This window comes from Ambystoma mexicanum, chromosome 2p (assembly GCF_040938575.1).
Source record: "Ambystoma mexicanum isolate Mex_15411 chromosome 2p, UKY_AmexF1_1, whole genome shotgun sequence".
In the NCBI taxonomy this organism is placed as follows: domain Eukaryota; kingdom Metazoa; phylum Chordata; class Amphibia; order Caudata; family Ambystomatidae; genus Ambystoma; species Ambystoma mexicanum.
Window position 1 is genome coordinate 1,256,493,491 of NC_090923.1, and position 26,786 is coordinate 1,256,520,276.

General features: G+C 46.1%; 1 protein-coding gene across 6 annotated transcripts in view; it reads right to left on the reverse strand.

Moving 5' to 3' along the window:
- Positions 1-26,786, reverse strand: part of PTCD1 (pentatricopeptide repeat domain 1) — a 688,818-nt gene that overhangs the window by 566,195 nt on the left and 95,837 nt on the right. For 4 of the 6 annotated variants that reach the window (XM_069645574.1, XM_069645569.1, XM_069645572.1 and 1 more), the window contains one exon: positions 885-1,149. The exons of the other annotated variants lie outside the window; for them this stretch is intronic. The gene's annotated coding sequence lies outside the window, so the exon portion shown is untranslated. The remainder of the gene's footprint in view (positions 1-884; positions 1,150-26,786) is intronic. 6 annotated transcript variants of the gene reach the window in all.

Sequence of the window (26,786 nt, forward strand, 5' to 3'; positions counted from 1 at the left end):
GCGAGGAGGCAGTCACTCGAGCCGGCAGTAACAGAAGCACAGCTGCGACCCTGACAAGGGCCAACAATGAAGGAGGAGGCGGCCAACACCTGCACTGTGCTTGGTGGGGCAGGGAAGGTCCGGTGCGGTACGGACGACCCGCCGCAGAAGGCCCACGGCTCAGGGAAGGGCGGAGAAACCATATGAAATGCTGCACGAACGGCAATTGTCAATACCGGCTAAAACTCCCCACAACAAGGGAAACTTCCATATCAGAGAGAAAGATGGAAACCCAAACCCCAGTACTTATCTCAGTCCACACCTCGCGGCGCATGGGTGGACTGCATCATGGCGGCCGGCAGCAAAGAAGGAAGGGGCGGGGCTTAGGGGGGTTATCAAGGCTTAGCTGGCTAGAGAGCATTGATTGGCCCAGAGTTGACCAGCCCCTATATAACCAGACAGTGAAGAAGGACTGACGGGGAATTCTCCTGTTTTTTGCAGATCCATATGTGAAGCGAAGTGACAGGAACCTCTTACCGTTGGGCTTACGAGGACTAAACCCGGGTTTACACCTTATCCCCCAAGGAAGCTTCCAAGGACTTCAATACTGGCACTAACAAAGGAGAAGTCAGAAGCCTGACTGGGAAGATTTATTTCTTTATTTTTCTTCTCCTTATTTGCTTGAATTTTTTCTTTTGTTCTTTAAAAGTCAATAAAAGACTATACTTTTGGTTACACCAATTACCTTGCCAGAGTGGTCCATTACAGTAAGAATAGCAAAACAGGAAGCGAGAGTACTGGCAGGGGCCCACTGGAAAGGTGGATGAATCAACAATGAATGAAGAGCAAAATAAGACAAATCTACCATTAAACAACTTATGGTAAATTGCACTAATGAGACCCACCTCGAGAGGGATACTTCAAAGGGATACTTCGAAGCACTGAGACGGAAACACTTATGAAGCAGTGTGTAACGTTTTCATCAAACTTAGCCCTCGACAGGCACACAATGGCACCATTCTAAATTCAGGACACATGGTGCCGGTTGTTTCAGACAGGGAACGGCTTCCTCTCTATGTTTAAGTGTTCTTCTTCTGGCAAGCACACACCAGCCGGGTGCAGATTATTACTGTTGTGCAACAAGCACCAGAGCTTCAAAATGTTGTTGGTCTGAAAGGTGAAAAACACAGATTAGAGGAAGGTTTTTCTTGTCAATTATTATTTTTTTATTTTATTGTTGTCATGGTTGTAAATCAACCTTTCAATAAATAAGAAACATTAAATTACAGCTTTAACAATAGTATTAAACAAAATAAATAAACTAAGTATAAACAATTAAAAAAATACAAGTAGTCTCATAAAATATACACGAGGTAAAATTTCATATACGCAAATGATGTTTCAACATAATGTTAGCACCATAATTCTCATTTCCGACAACAACAAAATTAGGGATAAAAATTAAAGTAAAATGGAGCCATGTACCATTTTCACTTATAACAATATGAGTTTGACCTTCTCCGAACCTAAGAATATAATCACTTGTCAATTTCTAAAAAGAAATCATGAACCTCACAATTGCTATTTGTACCATTGGCAGATTTGTGTGAAAAAGTTTGTTCCACAATTTCTCTATTTAGCATTCAAAATATGGCTTGAATAGGACATTTTGCTGATCAACTTAGGGCATTCTGTTAATAGATGTTGCATTCCAAAATTTGATGAAGCCAAGCTTGGATTTCATTGGTTTTACATAGGTTTAGTCTATAACGCAATAAGACATGTCGGTATTTTGGATTTGGAAATTTAAGTAAATAGGACTCAATGGTCCAAAATGTCTTTTCTTTAAAAGGGATTGTCTTTAAAAACGGGATAGGTCTTACAGATTTCTAATGTACATATCCAGTCTGATTGCCATAGTTTTAATTTGGCTTTGTTTGGATTCAAAATTAGTAGATCTTCTGAGATTCTGGGTGCATCCATCTCAGTGATCACACGTTTCCTCCATTGTTGAGGAAAACCTTCCATTGAGTTAAGCATATATTTTGATATTTTGGCCAACGGAAGATTTGAATCAATTGTCATGGGAAATTTCCTGTACAAACTTAGATTTTTCCATGAATATAATGCATATAATGACGGTAAACCTAATTAAAATCTTAAAATAGGCATTGGCTGACTTTTGGGCAGACTCAAAGCACGCTTCCAAAAGCAGCTTTCAATTTTTGTCCAATAATGCATGGTCGAGTACGGTTTGGTTTCGGAGCCATACAAAATGATTGCCGTGACTTTCTGCATATAGACTGTGACCAAAGATGAACAGGAAAATTGACCAAATCTTGCATGTATTATTAGCACCTGAGATGTTAGTGTTCGGATTTTGGCTTGTAAATCCAAGAAATAAGGTAAATCTGATAGTGATTATTAATATTGAAAACAAGATAATTATATTGTTGTACAACCTCTATATGACTACCAGTTAGGTGCCAATTGCTGCTCTGCATTTTCTTAGTCCCTTTTTGGACACAACATAGAATTTTAGTTTTTTCTGCGTTTACTTGAAGTGAGTTGTTCTCAGCGTATTTTTCCATTGCTGTTGGCAGACCAAGAAACAAGGTCGTCCGTATATAGAAGCAACGCTATCAGAGATGTACCTAATCAAGGGGGTGTCAGATTGTACCTCGGAAAAAGTATTTGCCATGTCAGCTATGTAATAATTAAATAGCGTGGATGCCAACACGTATCCTTGCTTTAGGCCAGAGTATGTTGGTATGGTGGCCGAGAGTTGACCTTCCATCGTCAGCCTTCATCGATAGAGGTATTTTGATGAAGTTGGGTTATTAGAGCCAGCAAAGATTGCGGGCAATTTGCTTTATTCAATTTAGACAGTAATGACCTACTCACGTATGATTGTTAAATTAATTGCTGTACCAAGTCCTGGAATAAACCCCGTTTGATGAGGATCATAAAGATGGTTCTGAGTAATCCAGCGATTGAGGTCTCGCAAGATGAATCTGGAGAAGAGTTTGCCTGGCACGTCCAGCAATGCGATGGGGCGATAACTTCCTGGGTATTGCAGATTGCTTTTCTTAAATTTCGGAACTATCATGGACTTTCGCCACGATGCCGGTGTTAATTGTGATTCAAACATTTTCTCATAGATTTGATTCAATATTAACACCCACAATTCAGGGTTGGCCTTAAGTATAGAATTAGACAGGCCATCAGGGCCCGGGGCTCTAGAGTTTGATAGTTTGGATATATAAAATATGATGTCCGCAAGATCAAACTCCAGCAGCAACTTAATTTCGGGCATATTGATGGTTTCTATAACACCCTGATCCTTGGAAGCATATACATTAGAAAAGTAATGAATCCATGTCTGCTCAGATACAGCATTAATCTGCAGAGAAAGCTGAGACTTATTGGAGCTCTGATTAAGTAAACGTCAGATTGCCCCCGAGTTCTTGGAAGAGAGGGCCGTAGCATGTTTTCTCCGTCCCGTTGGTACATATGGTATTTTCTGGATTTTACCCAGTTATCGCTTCTCTGGAGGAGAGAGATCCTTAAGACTTCCAATAGCTCTAAGAAGGAGGAGTTTTTGATTTTTAAGATGAGGATCAAAGGAATTTGAAACTTAAACCTGGGCTTGATCAACCTATGTTGTGATTCTGTGAAAAGTTGAAGTGCTGCAACATATTGTCCTTCGTAGTTTGTTACAGCAGGATTTCGATCTACTCCATTTTTTTAAACAATGGTAGAGATTATGTAATTGATCTGAAGACCAACGCAATCTGTTTCGCCCCGAGGATATCGCTACCCCAAAATTCAGATGTTCATTTTGTTGAGACAAACCCGATGACTTCCATATCCACGACACAATCAGCTGGTCATGATCACTGACATGCTGTTTTCGTACAATGAAGTGTGTTAAGCTTGAAAACATCAGGCGATCAGTATATACGTAATCGATGATGGCTTTTTGATTAGGACGACGCCAGGTGGAATCGGCAGGGGAATCACCTTCAAACGCACCACTGAGCATTAACAATTGTCTATTGATCATAAGGTTAGACCACCTACATCTTGCTACAGTGTCATGTTGGGTTTCAATCGACAAATTATGTATATTCAAATCACCTACAATGAATGTCGCTGTGATTGTTGTGTCAAGTGCAATTTTGTTGAGCAGCAATTCCATGTCCGCTATGAAGGAACCATCGGAGATGCTAGCATGATTCCACTAGGTGTTTACTAGCGCTATTACATGGGTGTCAAAAGTAATACAAACGAGTTCAGTAGACCGATTGGGTTCAGCTCATGTAATGAAAAGGCCAGATGACATTTTAGAAGCTGTTATGTTATGTTACTTTGCATTTATATAGCGCCTTATGTACCATTGGTATGGTCTGAAGGCGCTGGTAGGTTGAACGCCCTTGGGAACCGAAGTTTAAGTCAGTAGAGAGAGTCAAAGGTGCATGTGAGCACCGGATATGTGTGCAGCTGGTGTGGCATTCGTGAAATAGCTGCTTCTTAGCGGTAGGTGTGGTGGTTGAGAGGTCAATAGTATGTGTTCGTTCTGGCAGCATTTATCCAGACCAATTGTGGCTGCGTTGGGCCTGAGGAGAACACCTGGCTGGGGGGAGAGGGGGGTGTAACCAGCAGTGTTTAGTTAGAGTGATGGGGAGTATGAGGAGGATGTTGGTATGAGAACAGCTGTACCGAATGGTGTCATAGTATCGCTGTGTTCTATTTGAGTGGTGGTGTAAAGAAGAGAGTAAGCGTGGAGATTTGAATATGGTGGTTTACTGTAGGTGCTTGAGATCGCGCCCACTCCAATAGGTCCATGAACTTTATCCGTTCCATGTATTCCGACTGTTCCGTGCATTACGACCGTTTCAAGCACTCTGACTGTTCCTTTCAAAGCTCTTTCAGACGTTCCATGCCCACCAAACCATTCCATGTACGTCACGCCATTCTGTGCACTCCAGCCCGGTCCATGCACTCCAGCCGTTCCATGCACTCCAGCCCGTTCCATGCCCTTCAACCATTTTATGTACTCCACCATTTTATACACTACTCCTTTCATTCAACCCATGTTATCCTTACTCCAGGCCTCATCCATCCACATATGTCATCTTCACACGTTCCATTCGCTTAACTAATTGCACCCATTTCATTCGTTCCATGCACTTCATTAGTTCCGCCCACTTCGCCGGTTCCAAGCACATCACCCGTTCATTCACCAACTTCATCCGTTCTACCACTTCACCCGTTCCACCCACTTCACCCGTTCCACCCACTTCACCCGTTCTTCATGAGTTCACCCGTTCCGTCCACACACTTCACCCGTTCCGTCCACATACTTCACCCATTATAGGGCATCCACTTCACCCGCTCATCCGATGTAGGACAGACTTTCTAGACTTTGGCACAGTGACGTTATTGGGGACACTGTCAAATCCCGCTATGCCAGAGTGGTGGTGTTATATACACTTCTAGAATCAACTTTGTACCGAGAGGATATTAGGCACATTTCCAAAATCAGCCAAGGCACGCTAATGGGCACACTTCTAGATTCAACTTTGCACAGAGAGGCTAATAGGAACACTTCTAGATTCAACTTTGCACAGAGAGGATATTAGGCACACTTCAAAATTCAACAAGGGCACGCTATTAAGCACACTTCAAAGTCAACCAGGGCACGTTAATAGGCACATTTCTAGAGTCAACCAGGGCATTCTAATAAGCACCCTTCTAAATTCAACTTTGCACAGAAAGGATATTAGGCGCACTTCTAAATTCAACCAAGGCACGCTATTAGGCATACTTCAAAGTCAACCAGGGCACGTTAATAGGCACACTACTAAAGTCAACCAGGGCATGTTAATAGGCATATTTCTAAAGTAAACCAGGGCATGTTAATAGGCACACTTCTAAATTCAACCAAGGCACGCTATTAGGCACATTTCTATCTAGATGTGGCGCAAGCCAAAGTTCAGAACTCCATACGAGTGTGGCACATGCCAACCGTCACATCAATTGGGGAAAGAACCCCAGCTAAATTAGAGACATCTGTATAGTGGGAGACAGGCCTAGCAGTGCAATCTAAAATATCATATAATGCATTGTGGAGTCCTATCAATGCAGTCTAATACAGTGCAATTGGGGTCAGAACCCCGGCTAAACTGGAGATACCTGTGTAGTGGGAGAGAGGCCTCGCAGTGCATTCTAAATATCATACAATGCAATTTGGGCACGGAGGCCCTACTAAATTTGACAGACCTGTATAGTGTGAGAGAGGCCCACCAATGCAATCTCAATATCGTACAATGCAATTGGGGACAGAAACCCCAATTGGGGTTGAACCGCCGATACATTTTGGACACCTGTATAGTGGGAGAGAGGCCTATCAATGCAATCAGAATATCATACAATACAACTTGGGGACAGAACCCCTGATAAGTTTGGGAGACCTGTATAGTGGGAGAGAGGCCTATCAATGCAATCTGAATGTCATACAATACAATTTTGGGACAGATCCCCTGATCATTTTGGGAGACCTGTATAGTGGGAGAGAGGCCTATCAATGCAATCTGAGAGTCATACGATACTGTTTGCAAATGGAGCCCCTGGTAAGTTCGGGAGACCTGTATAGTGGGAGAGAGGCCTATCAATGCAAACAGAATATCATACTATGCAGTTTGGGGACAGAACCCCTGATCAATTTGGGGGACCTGTATACAGGGGCCTATCAATGCAATCAGAATATCATACAATACAACTTGGGGACAGAACCCCTGATAAGTTTGGGAGACCTGTATAGTGGGAGAGAGGCCTAGCAATGCAATCTGAATGTCATACAATACGATTTTGGGACAGAACCCCTGATAATTTTGGGAGACCTGTATAGTGGGAGAGAGGCCTATCAATGCAATCTGAGTGTCATACGATACAGTTTGGGAATGGAGCCCCTGGTAAGTTCGGGAAACCTGTATAGTGGGAGAGAGGCCTATCAATTCAAACAGAATATCATACTATGCAGTTTGGGGACAGAACCCCAGATCAATATGGGGCACCTGTATAGTGGGAGAGAGACCTATCAGTGCAATCTGAATATCACAAGTAACTGAAGAAGACAAGCAGAGATGCCTGCAGACCCTTTTCAACACTGAAGCGACTAATGCTGTCATGACCCCATTTGCTGTGCGACAGAACAACTCCAAAGAGGACAATTCCCTCCCTTTGACTGGTGGGAACAACCAGTCACTAGACGAAGCCAAATCTGAGCCATCTGCCAAAGTACTGTGCCTCTGCAGAACCCCAACTGTAGTGCACAGTCTTTGAAAGGCCGAATTATAATTTTTCTTTTATAACGCACTTGATACCAGCAAGCGATTTCTAATCACGGGATCGAGATTCAAACCTGTGTTGCGCTGCATGGTCTTGCTTCCAAGACAAGCACGTTGCCCCTGGACTATCTTTCCTCCACAAATCCTTTTAAGTCTTTCCTGAGCTGCAGGTCAACCTGCAGAAACACAATCCGACTCATCCTAGTCCCCTCAGCAGAGTGCTGGACTCCAGGAACCGGGCAAATGTGTCCTCTGTTGGTGCTGAAGAAATGTTGCCAAAACCACAGACTAACCAGAAAAGCTGAAGAAATCCGCGCCAGAGTTCCTCCCTCGAGACTGCTACCGTGTGATCCTGTCCATTGTCCTGCCTTATCACCACCAAGGAATCCGGAGCCCAAGGCCAGAGCTACCACATTGAGGAGAATCCAGCCACGAACATTTCTTCAAACTTAAGGTACTGTAGGGAAAAATATTGCTTAGCTTAATCTGAAAAGTCGCTCCAGCACGCGGAGTGCATGTAGAGGAGCCCAAGTCAACCACCTCTTAACTTCAACCCAAACTGCGGTTTAATCTTCCTGCATCTAAAAGACTAGAACGTATCCACAGGAACTTTTGTATTCTGCTACTTCACTAGACTGAGCCTCTCAAACTGGACCATTTTGTCGGAGATGGCTCTGTGCATGCTTGGCTCACCCGACACGGCACAAAGCAGGCATACACTTATTACTCCTCGGTGCATTATATGCACACCAGGATAGATGTGTGGCTATTATCTCATGTTGTCCTAAGCTGGATCACTGACACAGGTAAACCCTAGAACGTACTCACACCATTCACCCATTCAAATAATGTTACAGATCCCGGAGGTGAAAATACAGACCTCTGTGGAGATCAAGTCTACAAAACAACATTGGCCCAACACATTGAGGAGTACTTTGAACACAATGAAGGCTTGGTGACGAGCCTGGCAGTATTGTGGCAAGCTGTTAAAGTGTGCATAAGAGGTACCGCGAGTGCTGAAAGATATTTGCATGGAACTCCAGTGGCGCGAAAGGGACATCGCCAGTATGCAAGAGCGATATGCTCAAAATCCGTCCCCCCAACTGGGATTAGATATTAAAACCCAGGTAGAAGAATTTAGGAAAGCGGCGGATCGGGAGATCTGCTACTTTGACAGACTCGCAGCCGCAAGGCGATATGGGGAACAGTAACACCCTGGTAGACTCTTGGCAAGAATGGTAAGAGGCGAGCGAGGGCACACATCCAGACCATGTATAGCACTTCTAGAAGGGGTGGTGACCACAGAACAAGCAGAGATGGAGGAAACACTTTATGATTTTTATAGGCACCTCTACTCCCCCCCCACACACCCTCCAAGCACAGCCTCTGACCATGATATAGACCAATACTTTTTCCAAAATACCAACAACGCTTCTGTCTCCTGCCACCAGGGAAGCACTAGATGGCCCGATCACTCTGGCCAAGATATCGGAGGCCATTAAAGCTCTGCCCAACGGCAAAGCTCCGGGCTCGGATGGCCTTGGCGCAGAGTTCTACAAGGAGTTTGCTAGACTCCTTGTTCCTAAATTGCACGCTGTCCGGACAGCAGCCCAGGGAAGGGGGGGGGGGTGAGGGGACTACCTGAAACCACCAGAGAAACCATCATTACCCTGTTAGTTAAGTCAGGGAAACCCCCCGAAGATTGTGACTCATATTGGACGCTTTCATTGATAAATACTGCCAAGATCTTCGCCAAGATCCTGGCAAGCCAGTTGACACCACTTATGCCATATAGGGTCCATGAGGACCAAGCGAGCTTCGTAACAGGCAGATCCTGACTGATATGCAAATGGGTATTTCCCATATGTGAAAGGTACAGTGAAAAAAGCAGATGGCTGCGAACTCTCAAAGTGGTCAATAACCACTGAACAGGTTATCATACCGTGTTCTTTTGAGAGAGGGGCACCTGCTACCATTTTGTATTTTTGGAAGGAACTTGGGGTTGGTCACCCTAAGTTACCTGGGGGCAACCAGACGTGGACTCCCTGCTCACTGTGCTTAGAGATACACAGCTTCACCTCACTGATGAGGCCCAACAAGGCTGAAACACATGTATGGGTTGCTGTTGGTACTCTTGTTCAGGAGAGAATTGCCATAGCATTTCGGTGCTGGACTGCCAAAGACTGATCTGCAAATTGATATTTCCCATCTGTGAAAGGTACAGTGAGCAAAAAGCAGATGGCTGTGAACCCTCAAAGTGATTAATAACCACTTAACAGGTTATCATGCCATGTTCTTTCGAGAGAGGGGCGCCTGCTACCTTTTTTGTATCCAGACAGATCCACGGCAATAAAATATCCATTACAAAATACTGGCAGCAGTTCCGGAGGAACTGCAAGAGGCGGCGATAACATTGGACATGCAAAAGGCCTTTGACACAGTCTACTGGCCCTTCTTGTTCAGCGTCCTGAAAAATGATGGGTTCGGCGATAACTTTCTAAAGTGGATCAGGGTCCTGTATACACACCCTTACGCTAGAATACGGATTAACGGCACGCTCTCAGAAGTGCTGGAACTACTCAGAGGCACACGCCATGGCTGCCCATTATCCCCCTTACTGTTCGCACTTGTAATAGAAGCATTGGCGGATCTACTCAGGGCCAGATACAGGAGATTAGGGCTACAGCTAGAGCGAAGGGTGGAGATTATTACACTGTATTCCGACAACATTCTGTTATATTTGAGAAACCCTGAACGCAAACTTGATAAAGTCCTGGCGGTGGTTAAAACCTTTGGAGAGTACTCGGGTCTGGCCCTGAAAACCGCTAAATCTGAAATCTTTCCACTTACAGATGCAACAGTTCAGCCATCGGAGCTCCATGGACTCCTTTGGAATGCCGTGCATATTAAATATCTGGGGGTACATGTAGCAAGAACGGCACAACTATCCCGCACACACAACTATGAGGTTCTGGCTGACGCCCTTTGTGTTAACATGGAACCTTGGAGATCCCTCCCAATATCAATGATGGGTAAGATCGCTCTAGTCAAAATGATAATTCTGCCGAAACTGTTCAGTACTGTCCCGGTATGGCCGGGCAGAGCACTTTTTTCAAAAATAAGGGGCGTGTGCACCTCATTGATATGGAATGGAGAGTCAAGATTACACTTGCAGGTAATTACAGATCAATAAGTACTGACTCTTCAGATTGGTCACCACATTGCATGTTTCTCAGATGTTCCTGTGTTTCTAAAGGATTATTTTTTTGTAGCATTGCTTTTATTAAGCAGGTCCATCCAGAGGCTCATGAGCTATTGGAGCCACCACTGAGTGATTTCTACTCCCTTCAATGGTTTTATTGTATTGTTTATTTATTTATATAGCGTGCTGGGCACTCGGGCATCAGAGCGCTGAACAAAAATTAGGTTACAAGAAAAACATTAGAAACAAGTTAAAGAATGGCAAGTGTAGGTTACAGAATAAAAGCCAGGTAAGACAGTGATAGGAGGGTGTTACAGAGGGAGGGCTACAACACTAAAGGATGCCTATACATTATATACATATCTTTGTCAGTATGTGTAAGGTCATGTAGGGGGTAAGGACATTGGTCATGTGATAATAGCCATTGTTTGATGTTAGTTTTGAAAGACTGGAAGGAAGGTAAAGCTCTGAAGTGGTCTGGCAGAGTGCTCCACAGTTGTGCTGCCTTTACTGGGAAACAAGTGCCGCCAGTCTTTTTGAGTTTGAAATTGGGGATTTTCAAACTGTTGGAGTGAGCAGTTCTAATGGGTCGCTTAGAGGTGTGTCTGGTGAATGTGTCCGTCAGGTAGGTGGGAGCCTTGTATGAGAGACAGCTGTGTGTGATGTTAGTACTTTGAGTTTCATTCTATCATTTATGGAAACCCATTTGATGGATCGCCTTTCCTGTGAGATGTGATGAGATTTATTAAGCTTGGCAATGTTTGAGTATTTTTTTGTTATGGCCGCTTTAACATCCAATACACGTTTTCGCAGCTTTGTACATTTTTTGAGAAATGGTTTTGTAGTAGCTTGATTGGATGGAGCTGTAGCTTTTATGTTTTTAGTTTTCTTCTCCTGATTCAACAGTGAGGATATATTGGCTATGGTTTTAAGAGGTATACAAAAAATTGTAATGTCCTCTTTAGTTTTGGTTCCATGTGATTTAACTGTGTCCTCACTGTTGACCCTGCTTCTGTTCTCTTGCAAAGCTATAGAAAGTCCTTTACTGTTTGTAGTTTTAGTGGGATCTGATGTTAAGTCTACTATATTGGCGAGACAAGTTGCTGAGACCACTGTCCCCAACGACAGCAATTTTTTCCTGCATCTTACTACACTTGCTTACATCAATGGAATCTCGCGGCATGATATCTACGCCATTCAAAGGGATGGCATTGTGTGTTTGCGCCGTAGCTGTATCTGTCTCTAAGAAACATGGATTATTTATTTGTGTGCCTGACAAAAAGCACGGACAGACTGAATATTCGTTAGAACTGATCATTGCGGTGTTATGAGTCGTCAGCGTAGTGCTCATTTCCATCTGGAGTTGCAATATGTTCTCTAATAAGCTAGTTTGTGAACTGAGCCTTACATCAAGTTTTGACAGGGATGACAAGGCGAGATTCATAGCTGTTCACGTCGGCTGTAGCAAAATATACGAAGATGGTTCAGGATTGTATGTTGGAGAGGGGTTGTGAATAGAAGGTATTATCGAAGGAACAGGCTGGGAAAAGGATATTGACAAAGGAGAGAAGTTTTTGGAAATGTTACCAAACATTTCAGGTGAATGTGAAAGATTTGTGCAATTAGTCATGTCGAGATGAGCCTCTCGAATTATGGGCACTTTATGAATTGGTAACGGTAAGCTCAAAGGAATATGATTAGGGTCTCTACACAACGGACCAGAGTTTTTGTCCTTAATGGGTGAGTCTATATTCACCAAGTCAAACATCACTGGTACAAAAGTTTCAGTAGTGAGATTCACGACAAGAGTCTTGGATGGGCACAGATTTGGCTCAGTGCCAAGAGCTTTTGTTACCACTAAATCACCTGTTGGTTGTTCTAAATCTACAACTGCAGGAATAGATTCCATGGTGACATCACTGAGATAGGGTAGGGACGTCATAATAAATGTCTCTGTGTTTAGACTTGGTTTGATGGACTCGACTGAAAAGAAGCATCTAATGTCAGGTGTCATTGTTTGAACTCTCGCTCGAGTCGAAAGTACTGCGTCTTCATGAAGACGAGTTTCCCCAAGTGCTCTTGAGCGGTGTACGTTTAAGACGCTCAACAAGCTGCAGCGTTTCCACTTCGGACGGCATGTCCGTTTTAAGAGTGTAGTTGATGGATTTGGACTTCCGCATACAAGGAAACAATAATTAACAACGCTAACAAGCAGAAGTGAGGACCCGCCTCGCGGCTAATGATGTACGTTCACACTCGACGAGGCAGAACAAAGATGGATGTTAATTGTGTATATAAAATAAAGGATTATATTCTGAGCCAGCACCAGCCAACCCCGCCCAAATCAGCCACAGACAGCCCTTGACCAACAGCGCTTACCCAAAAAGCGCTCCTTTTCAATGTCAATTATTTGTTTTCCAGCCAAACTCGGAACATATAAGGCGAAAGAGATCTCGGAGCAAAGTTGAAAAGCGTTCACGAGTTTACAAAACCTTTTTAAAGTTAACCCATATACAAATGTGGTGGATGCTTAAGGCAACGACTATTCACTAGCAGCGTCTGATCAGTGCGTTTCTCCAGCAAGCATTCCCCAAAGGGGTACAGGCAACACATGTGTGTCTTTGAATAACAAACTCAACCCTTTAATTTGCTGATGGCAACATTTAACTCTTCCTCTTGTTGGCCATTATGCACTGAATGCGTTTGTCAATACTGATAGCACTTCCAGGTTCATCATTCTTGGCTTTTCCACCCAAGCAATCTTCATACATATTTCAGACACAGTGGGATAAGGATTTTCCAACAGTTTGTCAGTATCTCTTTAATGAACCAATTTGTTGTCAAATAAACTAAAAATGTCTTTCTAATGATCCCATACTTGACATCTTTGAAAATGTAGAACATAAAATATATTTAAACATTTTACTGACAGAAGCATCCTAACGGAGAAACATCCATACTAATTACAGAACAACTCAACTATAAAAATCAGGGTAGCCCAAAGAAACATCCAAACCAGTGTTGATCTGGAAACAGGACACCTGCTCACATACATGCATGAGCAATGGTCTTACATTGGGTAGTTTGGCAATCGGTTAACAACTTGCCACTTAACATTACTCTTTAATAGTGCACATTTGATTATGCCCTTCTAAGCAGGGCCTTCAGGTAAAGCCACAAGAAATTGCACTAAGACTGCACCCTTTAGCCTCTCCTGCCAGGAAATGATCTACCTACCACCAGCAGTAGAAACAGTTAGAAAAATATATAAGTCACATTTTGGAAGAGTTCCCTGAAAAACTTTTGCAGACTACTAGCAATGCCCCTAGACAAACAATTCCATCAAATACTGTCTCTTAATCTCAGCAAACAAAGCCCAGTGGCTACACGTTTTCAGCTCTTGTCATGGGTACTAGACGGAATTTGTCAATCTGGCACCGTTGGCGCAGTATGCACCCTACCAAGATGGCGGTGTGGACCTTGAGGACCGGTGCAGCCTTTCAGTTGCTGAGACGGAACTCGACTCCTCCCCTTGCTCAGGAAACAGTACTTTCGGACCCTGAACAGGCACCAAAGTGCGTTGCTACGAATTTCTCCAGCCACGCTTCGTGAGTTTCTCAACTGTTATAAGTTAAGATTGCTCTTCTTTCCTTTCTGATTTCCTTCTGAACTTACCTCTGTTCTGCCCTATATCAGCAGCAGTTCTTTCGCCAACTAACCGAAACCTCGGAAACGATTGGTTCGTAATCAGTGCGAAACTCACTCACCTCCTTCCGCACCGCAAGTCCCGGACCTTCACTCTTAATTCCCTTTAGATGGTCAGTCTGCTTCCTTACACTCCCGCTTGGGTTCATGTCCACAGAAACTTGTTCTCTACACATCCGGGACTACAATTCCCAGCCATCCTTGCAGTACCGTGCAAGCAGATTCAAACGGAGCTAATCTGCAGCAATGTTTGTTCCCCGGTAGGTGCGATTTCTACGCCGTACGATCCTATTAATTAGTTTCCTCCTCTCCTAAATCCTATTTCTTTACCCACAGCACAAACCCCTCTCATTCCGAAATGTTCCATTTATTTCCAATAGAGTTGGAAACACCGACAGCTTCAGTCATCCTCTGTCTGTTTAAAGACCTACCAATCAGAATCCCAGGTACTATTGACAATCACATATCTCTCTTCTTTAAAAGCTGTCTTCTCTTAAACCCTTCTTAAAACAAATCCTTTCTATCGACAGCCAGGCTTCGAAGCTCAGAAAACAGGAATAACCCTTTTACAGCGTCTCCTAATCCATCTCATTCGGGCGACGACAACAGACTGAGATCACATTGCTCTCTAGCCACGCAGGGTTTTTTCCCCCACGAGGGTTTCCCTGACGCCTTCACTCCCCACCTGTTCTATCGGGTTGGGTGAGAGGGTGTTCGGTAGATCCTTACTTTCTTCATAGGATTTCCGAAGACATGGTAGGGTTCCGTACTGTTGATTCACTGTTGACTGGATCCAAGGCGTATTAGCGCCCTTGCTACTACATGTCTAAACCTTTTATAGACTTGCACAGCTCATGATATAACAGCTCTATACTAGACATCCAAGAATCTATTAAAATAATAGGATGGATTAGATTAATGCTGCTCAAGCTAAGGCCTGCAGGCTGGATGTGGCATGTCAGGGCATGGTTTATACTGCTGAACCCTACGCCTCTGGAGTTTTACAATGAAGGCTAGTCTTTTACCCTCTACACTCTGGACAGCATACGGCATAAGTCAGATATTAAAACTGGTTTGCATGTTTTAATTTACTGCGTTTATTTTGTTTACCTGTAAAACGAGCAAATAATCACCAAAACAAAAGGATACAAAACATTTCCTTCAAAATAGTCACTACTTAATTTGCACAATAAAGAAATGACTGCACAAATTAGAATGTATTCAATACATGTTAGCTTACTGATTTTTCTGTCTGTGGAAACCGAAAAAAGGACAATGTTTTGAAAACTGCAAATATACTCACCATCACGTTCTCTATGAGAGAATAATTGATACATTCAGTGTCATTGACTTCATGCTCCTGGTTGTACTAGCGACAGTGGCGTGGGGTCATCAGGCCTCGAATTTGATAGAAGAAATACATGCCAAGAGGTTGCCAAATTGGCCCAAGTAACCTATCAATTTTCTAACTTGGCATGTTTAAAACCTTTTATCTCAACCTGAACACAGACAAAGGAAAATAAAATATTGATGATGAAATTATGATTTTGCTTCGTGCCCAGGCGAAAGGCGTTTTTTGCTTATGGGAAAAAAACAGCATGGAAGAACATCCCTGCTGTGTTTATTTTCTTGGTAGGCGGCACCCTTCCGCTAGAGGTAAAACCTGTGGCCTCTGATCCCTGTATATGCAGACATCCACCGGTACAGAGAAGAGGAGACCGAGTTAACAGGAAGGGGTTGGAAAGGGAGAAACGAAATATGTTCAGTGAGGAGAATGGAGAGAGAACATGAGTATTTCAAGAGGGAATGAGAAAAGTACAAGAGTAGGGGTGGGAAGAACAGAAGGAATGAAAGATGGGGTGCGATAGTATATGTCATGTTATGTTATGTTATGTTACTCGGCATTTATATAGCACCTTATGCATCATTGGTTTGACCTCAAAGCGCTGGTAGGTTCAACGCCCTCGGGAGTCAGTATAGAGAGAGAGTGTCGTATAGTGCGTGGGTGCACCGGATATGTGTGCAGCTGGTGTGGCTATTCTAAAATCATGTGTGTCGTGGGGAGGGGAAAAAGAACAAACGGTGGGGATTAAAATAAGTACAGTGGAGCCTTGTGATCTGGAGTCAACACTATAGTATGAATCAGCTCCTGCGTTTCAACCACATGGAGGAAAGTGGTCATCATCGGGTATTATAGGGATCAATTATAGTGCAGCCTTGTGGTCTCGTGTAAACATATTCCGAGACTGGGCCTTCTATTGGGATGAAAGGAAAACACAGCAATGCAATGTTTAAGGAGTCAATGCAGCGCAGAATTGTGATTTTGGCCAAACAGTACATTCTGGTCTGTTGGGTCCAATCATGATAAGAAACGCAATATAAAAAGCAGTCATTATTGGCGGTGCAGGCATTCATTACATTTCAGCCACATCAGGGCTCGAAACTGATGGAAGCCAGTTAGCTCCTTGTTATGGCCTAGAAGAGCCTTGTTAGCTTGAGACCAAAAGCTACCATGAGCTACTTTCGATTCCTGGTGCTATCCAATACTAATTCAGGGTTCGAAATTAAAAAGGGAGCTGGGATCTATTCAGCGCCTGCTTGTAACCTGGAAGAGCCTGGGCAGCTTGACACCATCAGCTACCAGGAGCTACTTTTGGCTGCCCAGACCAGATGAAGCCAAACTAACACACCTATGTGAAACGATATTTAAAGCATATGGAGTCCTAAATAATGGACAAAATGATCCATTTGCATATTATGTGGAGGTTAGATTTCCGAATGCTATGTGCTAGCTACTTATTACCCAGTGGCATCTCCTGGTCAGTGGCTAATGCTGGATGCCCAGGAGCAGCTTTTAGCTCCCACTAACCCAATATTAATTTTGATCCCTGTTGATTTAACATTAGCTGTGTGTTTGGCATTGTACAAATAAGCATTGGGACACATCTAGAAGGCATTTGAAGCATAAAGGGTCTTACATACTAAAGCTATAGTTTGTGTCTCACGTGGAACATGCTGGTCAGTCATTTTTTCGAGAACAAAAAAATGTCGAATGACAATTTTTTCGAAAAAATAATGTCGGAAAAAAAAAAATCGAATTCCGTTTTTTTAAATTATATATTTATTTTGGGGTCCAGGAGTAAAAAAAAAAAATGGGTAAAACAAAAACAAAAAATTAAAAAAGGGGGGTTGGAGGGGAACCTTCCATTTCGAATAAAAAACGTATTAAAAAATATTCGACTTTTTTTTTCGACATTATTCTTTCGAAAAAATGACTTTCGACATTTTTGCATTCGAAAAAATGACTATAAACCCGTGGAACATAGCGTTATGGTGTGCTATATACAGAAAGAATTTCAGACATAATTCAAACTTTTGTCAAAAAATACCCAATTGTTATTTCTTGGGGTTATTGCTGTTTCTAGTGCGCCCCTACTATTGTGTCTGCCCAATATCCATGCAAAACAGAAAGATCATGGGGTCAAGTCACTGTGCCAACTTGCAGTTTAATAATAGAATGGTCCAAGTGGGCATGTGGCTTGTTTGGTAGAGAAAAAGATTCAAAATGTCCAATGTGTAGTGTTAAAGCTTTCATAGGTTATTTATCCAATTAGTACAGATTCCTCAATCTTGGACATGTGGTGCTTTAACATATAGCTCATCAAATAAGTGCAAAGTCCTCAATACGCGTTTCACCACTATGTTAATGGCTCATCAGGAGGAATCAAGCTCAAGTCTCAATTTAGCGGGCACTTTTTGTTTCAAAAGTTATTGACTTTCAGATTAACATAACGTCATACTATCCACAAGGGTTCTGAAACAGGTTAATATAGATATTTAAAGGGGGATTCTCCTAGTCAGGTGGAATGCCCTCATTTGGCTCGCTTTCACTGGATTGTTTTCTCCAGTCTCCTAATAATCTCAAAGCTGATCCTGGTAGGTATAGGGCATGCTATAGACTAGCTCCTTGTACCCCAGGGAACAAAGAGCTCCTGTTTGCTAGGTGATGGAGGATATCCTTGTCCCCCAGAAAACAAAGAGTTCCTGTTTACTAGGTGATGGACAATATCCAGGATCTTTATTTTGAGCTCTGCTTTTGACCTTGGGCAAATTAACCCGTGTTCCAGCCATCAGAAGGAAAATGCAGCCGTGTGAGGTTAGGTAATCATATTTTGTTCAGAGCTTTCGTTGATGGGAGACAAAATTATATCGATCAATGGTGGTAGGCAGATGACTTCAATGCAGGGCAGCCTTGTGATCTTGGGCAAATATTGTAATAGGCACTCTAGTTTTCCCTACAACCACCATTCCAAAGAAACCCTCCTGCAAATGGGGGCCAGCTTCTAATGAACAAGTTACTTTCTTACCTGGTAACGTTCTTTCGATGGGATGGTCCGACGACGTATTCCATATCTATGACATGTAATCACCACAGCTGTGCTGCTTCGGAAACTTTTTTCGGCGTCTGCGTCCTGCGTCGATGACGTCGATGCGCCGTCGTCGAGGACCTCCTCCGACGTCCGACGCCATCCGATGTGATAAGTAGGACGCACGACGCCCGTAGCCTCAGTTGTAGTTTTTTCCCCCAGAACGTGTGACATTAGTCAACTGCCAGTCAGACACAAAGCCTTGCGGAACGTAAGCTGCAATCGCAAAAGAAATTCTGCAGCGGGGAAGGCAGGGCGGGAGCGATATGGAATACGTCGTCGGACCATCCCATCAAAAGAACGTTACCAGGTAAGAAAGTAACTTGTTCTTCGAGGGGATTGGGTCCTCCGACGTATTCCATATCTATGACAGACTCCCAAAGCAGTACCAGAGCAAGGAGGAGGGAATGAATTTAGAATCAAAATTTAGAATAGCCAATCAAATAGCAGAGCAAAGGACCGCCTTGCCAAAGGCCAGATCCTGTCCTCGGATGGAATCGAGGGAATAGTGACGTACAAATGTATGTACTGAAGCCCAGGTGGCTGCATCACAGATGTTGCGAATAGGAACACCCCTCTGCAGGGCAGCAGATGCAGCCATACCCCTGGTAGAATGGGCCCGCAAGCCAGCCGGTGGGTCCTTACCCGCCAAGCGGTAACACTCCGAGATGGCCAAAATAATCCAGCGAGACAAAGTCTGTTTAGTCACAGCTTGCCCCAAACGCTTTCCAGCGTAACCAATAAAGAGTTGATCGTCCACTCTGACCCGGGACATGCGTGAAACATAAAAGCTTAAAGCTCTCCTAGGATCAAGCCTATGGAGCCTCTCCTCTTCCTTACCAGGATGCGGAGGAGGATAGAATGCCGGAAGAACAACCTTCTGGGCCAAATGAAATTCCGTCACTACCTTCGGAAGAAAAGAAGGACGAACTCGAAGGACAACCCTGTCCTTGTGAAATACAGTGAAGGGTGGCTTAACTAAAGTGCCTGTAACTCACTCACTCTGCGAGCGGAAGTAACCGCAACTAAAAACACAGTTTTCAGAGTTAACAGCCTCAAAGGGCAAGAATGTAAAAGCTCAAACGGAGCACCCATAAGAAACTTAAGAACAAGGTTTAAATCCCAACCGGGCACCAGGAAAGGTGACGGAGGGAACACATTAGTGAGCCCTTTCAGAAACTGTGAAATTAAAGGGATTTTAAAGTAAGAACACTCTTCAGACGAGTGCTTAAAGATGGACAGCGCCGCCAGGTAACCTTTAATGGTACCCACTTGCAAGCCCCTGTGGGCCAAATAAAGTAAAAAGGACAGAACCATGGGGATGTCACATGCAAAAGGATCCACATTCTGAACTCTGCACCAGTCGCAGAACTTACGCCAACGGCAACGGTACAGAGACTTTGTTGCTGGCCTTCGGGCCGAAAGCAACACCTCATGGAGAACCTGACCCCCCTCCCGTGAGAGCAGATCGTCTCGGTAGGGAAGACGACGTGGAGGGCAGATGGACAAGTCGAGAAGGTCCGGGTACCACGTCCTCCGAGCCCACGCCGGGGCAATGAGGATCATTCGGGAACCGAACTTCCGTAACCTCCGCAGCACTTGCGGGATGACGGGGACTGGAGGAAACGCGTACAGCAGCGGGAATGACCACTCCACCACGAACGTGTCTCCTAAGGATCCGTTTGGAGGAAATTCCCGCGAGCAGAACCTTTCGCACTTCCGGATGACACTGGAGGCGAAGAGATCCACTTGAGGGGTCCCCCAAAGGGCGAAGATCTCCAGGAGAATCTCCTGAGCCAACTCCCACTCGTGAGAGATCGCGCTCTGCCTGCTCAGAGCATCTGCCGTCACATTTTCGTCTCCGGCCAGATGAACTGCCGAGATCGAAACTTCCTGCTGGATGGCCCAGAACTCGAGCTGCATCGCCTCCCTGCACAGAGGAAGTGACCCTGCCCCCCCCCTTTTTGTTGAGGTAGTGCATGGCCACTGTGTTGTCCGTCAGGATCAGGACACTCTTTCCTCGCACAGTCGGCAGAAAAGCCTTCAGGGCTAGCCTGACGGCCCTCAGCTCCAACAGATTGATATGGAGTCTGGACTTCGACGGAGACCAACGACCGCTGACTGTCAGCCCGTTGGCATGAGCTCCCCATCCCGTGAGGGATGCATCCGTCACGATCGTCACCTCCGGCCAGCGAAGCCAAAATGGAGCCCCCTTCATCAAGTTGCCTTCGACGGCCCACCACAGAAGGTCCCGGGCGACCGAGGGCGGCACCTGAACCGGGTCCGGCATCCTGCCGGAGGACTGCGACCATTGCGTCTTGAGTGCCCACTGCAAAGATCTCATCCGCAGGCGAGCCTCTGGCACCAGAAGAATGCAGGATGCCATGAGGCCGAGCAACCTCAAGAACTCGAACGCTGGGAGCGTCTGGGCATGCTGAAACTTGTGCACCATCTGCTGAATGTGAAGAGCCCTCACCTGGGGAGGAAAACACTGCCCCAGGGAAGTGTCGAGCACTGCTCCGATGTACTGGAGCCGCTGTGTTGGCGTCAAATGGGACTTCTTTAAATTGAGGGAGAAGCCCAGCCTGTGAAGGGAGTGGCAGGTGACGGACAGATGATCCAGGACTTGCTCGGGAGAGCTCCCCCTGATCAACCAATCGTCCAGGTAGGGGTAGACGCGAATCCCCCCTTGCCTGAGATGCGCTGCCACCACCACCATGAGCTTGGCGAAAACCCTCAGGGCGGAGGTCAATCCGAACGGCAGGACCCGAAACTGAAAGTGCGAGTCGCCAACCGCGAACCTCAGGTACTTCTTGTGCTTGGGATGGATCGGCACATGGAAGTAAGCATCCTTGAGGTCGAGTGACACCAACCAGTCCTGAAGCTGAAGTGCCTGGAGGACTTGAGAGAGAGTAACCGTCTTGAACTTGTCCTTCCTGAGGAGTTTCTTCAAACCGCGCAAGTCTATGATGGGTCTCAATCCCCCGTCTTTCTTCGAAATCAAAAAATAAGGGGAATACCATCCCTTGTTCCTCTCCGCTACAGGCACCAGTTCTATGGCGCCTTTCTCCAGCAGGGCTTGAATTTCCTGCGCAAGGAGCGGATCCGGACTCTGCAAAGAGAGGTTCCCCGGTGGATTGTCGCGAGGCCTGTGCCGAAAGGGAAGACAGTAGCCGTGGGTTATGATCTCCAGAACCCACACATCTGAAGTAATGGCTTGCCACTCTACAAGATGCTGCGCCAGCCTTCCCCCAACCGGCGAACCATGGGACATGGCCTCATGACTGAGTGGGAGCGGCTGCGGCGTTACCTGAGGGCAAAGAGGCAACTGCCCGAGCGGCCTTGGCACCACGGGTACCCTGTCGTCCACCTCTGGTACCCCTGCGTTGGCCTCTTTGACTGCCAGCTCCTCTCGCTTTACTGAAGGACGAGTAATAGCGAAAGGAACCACCCCTCCACTGCTGTCCCCTAGGACGAAAAGGCAGAGGTTGGCGAACTGCAGCACCCAACGACTTCGCTGCAGCTTTTGAGGTCTGCAACCTCTCAAGGCTCTCGTCAGCCTTGCTGCCAAAAAGGTGTTCACCGTCAAAGGGCATGTTGAGGAGCCGGGACTGCACATCAGGAGCAAACCCCGACTTCGGCAACCACGCAAACCTGCGTATCATGGTGCTCGCCGCCATGGACCTACTGACGCATTCAGCTAAGTCCAAACCCGACTGAACGGACTCACACATGGCATCCTTACCATCCTGGACCATAGCAAGGAAACCATCCCGTTCGTCCCCTTCGGGAATATGTTCAGCCACTAACGCAACACAGTTCCACAGAGTGTGTGTGAAACGAGGCAAGGCACAAATGGAGTTGGCCGCCTGAAGCGCCATACCACCAGAAGAAAACACTTTCTTCGCCCAGCCATCAAAACGTTTGTCGTCTCTATCAGGAGGGATGGTAGGGTACGACGCCTGCTTTGCCGGGGCCGTGGCCGCCTGCACCACCAAACTCTCCGGAGTGGGGTGCCTGGTCAAGTAGCAGGGGTCGCTACTGGCTGGATGGTATTTTCGCAACAAGGATCTGCCCACCGCCGGGAGACTCTCCGGAGCAGTCCAAGCCGCCGCCACCCTTCTCTGTAAAGCCATATGGAACGGCAGTACCGGGTCAGTTGGGGGACCAACATCAAGGATGTCCGTTAGATCATCCTGCACAAACTCCCCTGGGGGAGCAGACCATCCCAAGTACTCAGAAACCCTAGCCATAAGGCGCCGGTACGAGGAATCGGCATGAGAGCCAGGCTCAGGCCTACAAAACTCCACCTCCGGAGAGGTGTCCAGTCCACTGGCATCATGCAGTGACTGCCTCAAATCATCAAACTGACTATGGCCCGAGACAATTTCATCTGGAACCTGACTAGGAACCAGGCCATCAGAAGGCACCCGAAAGTGCTTGCTCTTAACCAGAGCCTTGCTAGGGGGTTGCCCCGTGCCACGGGGTACCTCCGACACGAAAGGCGTCGATGGCGTCGAGCGAATCGGCGCCGGCGTCGAGAGAACAGGCATCGGCGTCGACGTCAGATGCAGCGTTGCCAGCATCGGCGGCGTCGACACAGCCCTCGAAGCTGGAGCCCTGAGCGTGTCCTTCGACCACTTCCTCGGAGCCGGAGCCTCGAGAAAGCCTGTCGACGCCTTCGACGCCTCAGACGTCGATGTCTTCCTCGAAGACCTCACAGGTGCACACGGTCTCGAACGCGTCGAGGACCGGGACCTGGAACGGGTACGTCGAGAACGAGTCTCCTTGTCCGAACGGGACCTCTCCCGTGACTCTTGCCGACCACTCTTGCGAGCGGTGTCTCTCGACCTCTCACGACCGACCCCACTCGGGGGCGCGGACGGCTTAGTACCCTGCGACTCAAGAATCGCCAGCATTTTCTTCCCAAAGGAAGCCCACTCCTCCGGCGTTGCACGGATGGTGGGGTAAGCAACGTGCCGGGCAGAGTCCTCCGAAGAGGACCTGGAAGACGACCGGTGTCGGCACTTCCGAGAATGCCTCGAAGAGGCTGGGGAGTGGCGAGACCGACTCCTAGAAGGAGACCCACGAGACTTCCGACGATGACGCGGAGAGTCACCCCTCTAATCATCCGTCGAAAGCCCCGCAGACTTCGACTTCCGGGGCTTGGACACCCGACCTACCGACAACTTCTTCTTACGTTCGCATAAGGCTTTGGACGTGAGCGACTGGCAGTCGATACAGTCATCCGTGTCGTGGGCCTCCCCGAGGCACCAGAGGCAGGCGTTGTGCGAGTCCGTCACCGATATCTTGGACCCACACTCCCCGCACTTCTTGAAGCCCGGACGCGGGGTCGAAGACGAAGTAGAAGACATCTTCACACGAAGGATTTTCACAAAAATGAACAGGTTCGAAGAACCGAGAAGAACAGAACTCCAAAGAGTCGAGGCGTTAACCGAGATTCACAAAGCGACACGTTCGCGGAAAAAACGGAACTGAGGCTACGGGCGTCGTGCGTCCTACTTATCTCATTGGATGACGTCGGACGAGGTCCTCGACGACGGCGCATCGACGTCATCGACGCAGGACGCAGAAAAATGTTTCCGAAGCAGCACAGCTGTGGTGATTACATGTCATAGATATGGAATACGTCGGAAGACCCAATCCCCTCGAAATCTCATTATTGCCTGGGTCAGGCTAGAGACTCGCTAACTACAAGCTTAACAGGGACAGTCTGCTGTCGCTTCATAAGGAGGGGTGGGCAGGGGTGTGACGTTGATGGTGGGGCTGAAGGTTGTGGGACCCCCTACAATAAAGGAGCAAGGTAGCATGGGAAAGGCTGTGAGTCTGGAGGAAGGGCTGCAAAAAAGGGGGTCTTCCCCCTAAAGGAAAAGGGACAGAAGAATACACGAGAGAGCCTTCAGGTAAATGCATAGCACTAAAAAGTGTACTGCAGGGATATGTAACCATGCTAAACCAGAGGGTTGGGCCATGTCATCAGTATCCATATTTCAATAATCAAAGGCCACAGTTTAGCTTCTGTGACCTATATTAGGTAAAGTAACTTTTTGAATAAAACAGAGTAAACATGCTGAAGTGAAAGAAGATAGCATTAAGGTCAATAAGTACATCCTTTTTTCATTTTTACAAAACCTTCCCATGAGGTAAAGATCCTCCCACCCTCCTTGGATACTATGATCCACTATCATACGCTACATTCAGCCCCAAAGGGTCAGGACACTGTCAGGGAGGAAAAGGGGCCCTCCCAGACTGGTATGGGCGGCCTGCCATGGTGTACGCCAGAGACAATCCTACTTCAGTCCCTGCCCCATACCGAGTATGAATGGTATATGTCTGCTGGTACGGCTCCCACTTCCACAATGCCTGGCAGCCCCTTTTTTGGCCAGAGTTCAATTTTGTCATTTTCAGAACAGCAACTCCCAGAATGCACCTGTGTGTAACCAAGAAAACCTGGGCTGCAACAGGAGAAATGGAATCTAGAACAGAAATGGAATGGACTGGGACTCTTCTTGCCAAATAGAGATGAGGCACCCAACACTGACCTACCAATCCCAGGTAAATTGTGGAGCAAGAGAAAATGAACTGAGAGTGCGAAGGGAGTGCCGGGGAGCAGGAGAAACAAATACATCCTTCACAACCCATATTGGAAGCTCATCTCACTAGCACATGAAGAAAGCCACAAGGAAAACGAGCAGTGTGAGCACATGGCTGCTACCATTAAAAATGGAGATTGGCAATGGTCTGGGGCTGAAAGCCTTTTTAACGCCTTCCGGGATATCTTAGCTACAGATTGGCCGAAGGGAGCGTGTGACAAGGGGGCCAATGGGAGCCAGGAAGAGAATTGGAATGAGGGTTGAGGGCTGCACTATAAAAGGCCAGCCAGTAGAGATTGAAAGGTGTTCGGGTGCAATCGTGCTGCACTAAGAGAGCAGGGAGCAGACTATGGAGTGCTGAGGAGATGGTCGCAGGGTTCTTTGAGAGTATTAGTAAGGTATTGTTTCTGGGAAAGAGCGTTAACCAGGACAATGTAGTGCACCGGCGTGGTGTAAACGTGAGTGCAAGAAAGGTGAGAGATAGAGGGGGATAAGTGTACAGGGATTTAAAGAGGGTGTGCGAGTAACTACAGAGTGCAGGATAGGAGAGTGGGTGGGGGACAGAGAATGGTGCTAGGAAGAGTAGTAGGAGGGTGCAGAGTAGGAGAAATGTAGTTGGTAGACACAGGCGGACAGTGTGAAATATCAGGAGACTGGGGCTATTGAGGGAGAAAGGGGAGAGGTGCAAGTAGAGAGAGGGAGGAGAGAGCGGGAGTAGATAGGGGAGGGAGTGAAGTGAGGGAAGAAGGAAAGAGGTAAAAAGATAGAGAAGGGGAGACTTGGAGGATCACAGGGGGGAGAGAAGGAGAGAGAAAGAGGTTGGGAAGAGGTGGAGAGGGAGGGTGAATAGAGAAAAGATGTGGGAAAGAGGTGTGGCGAGTCAGAAGGAGGATACAGACTCTCAGATGACATTTTCAGAATGATTTATTAAAGTAGGAAGTGCTGGGCCTAACTTTCCCCATCACCATGAAGTTCCCTGACTATCTTACTAACTAATGTGCTTGTCAGTCTGCCGTAGAATTCCAAATAAAGAAGTCTGCTGTCCAAAACCATTCCAACCGACCCTACCACTGTATAAACTAACTTAGGCTTGGAGAATGACTACATTCTCCTTAGGACACTTCTAGTATCAGTCTGTAAATTAGTATATGATCCTTAAATATCCTCTTGTTACTTCTTTTATCAGTCTCTGTAACTCTTCCAATGGGCTTGTGAACTTTCCTCTTCCTTTAGGAATCTCCTCCGTGGATCTCTTACAACTTCCACCCTCTTGACTGTTTTGTGTCTCAATATATTTTTGGTTATATCCGTGGTTTATGGCAGTTATCCTGCTTAGTTTATTAAAGTTAATTTCACTTTGGTTTCTCCAACCTTTTATCTGTTGCACTGCTTGTGCCTTTTCCCCCAAGGTATTATGATCATTATGATCATTGGCCTTTCTCTCGCTTCATTCCACTTTTGAATAGTTTGTGCTTTCGGGTTATCACACTTTGAATTTACTTTGAAC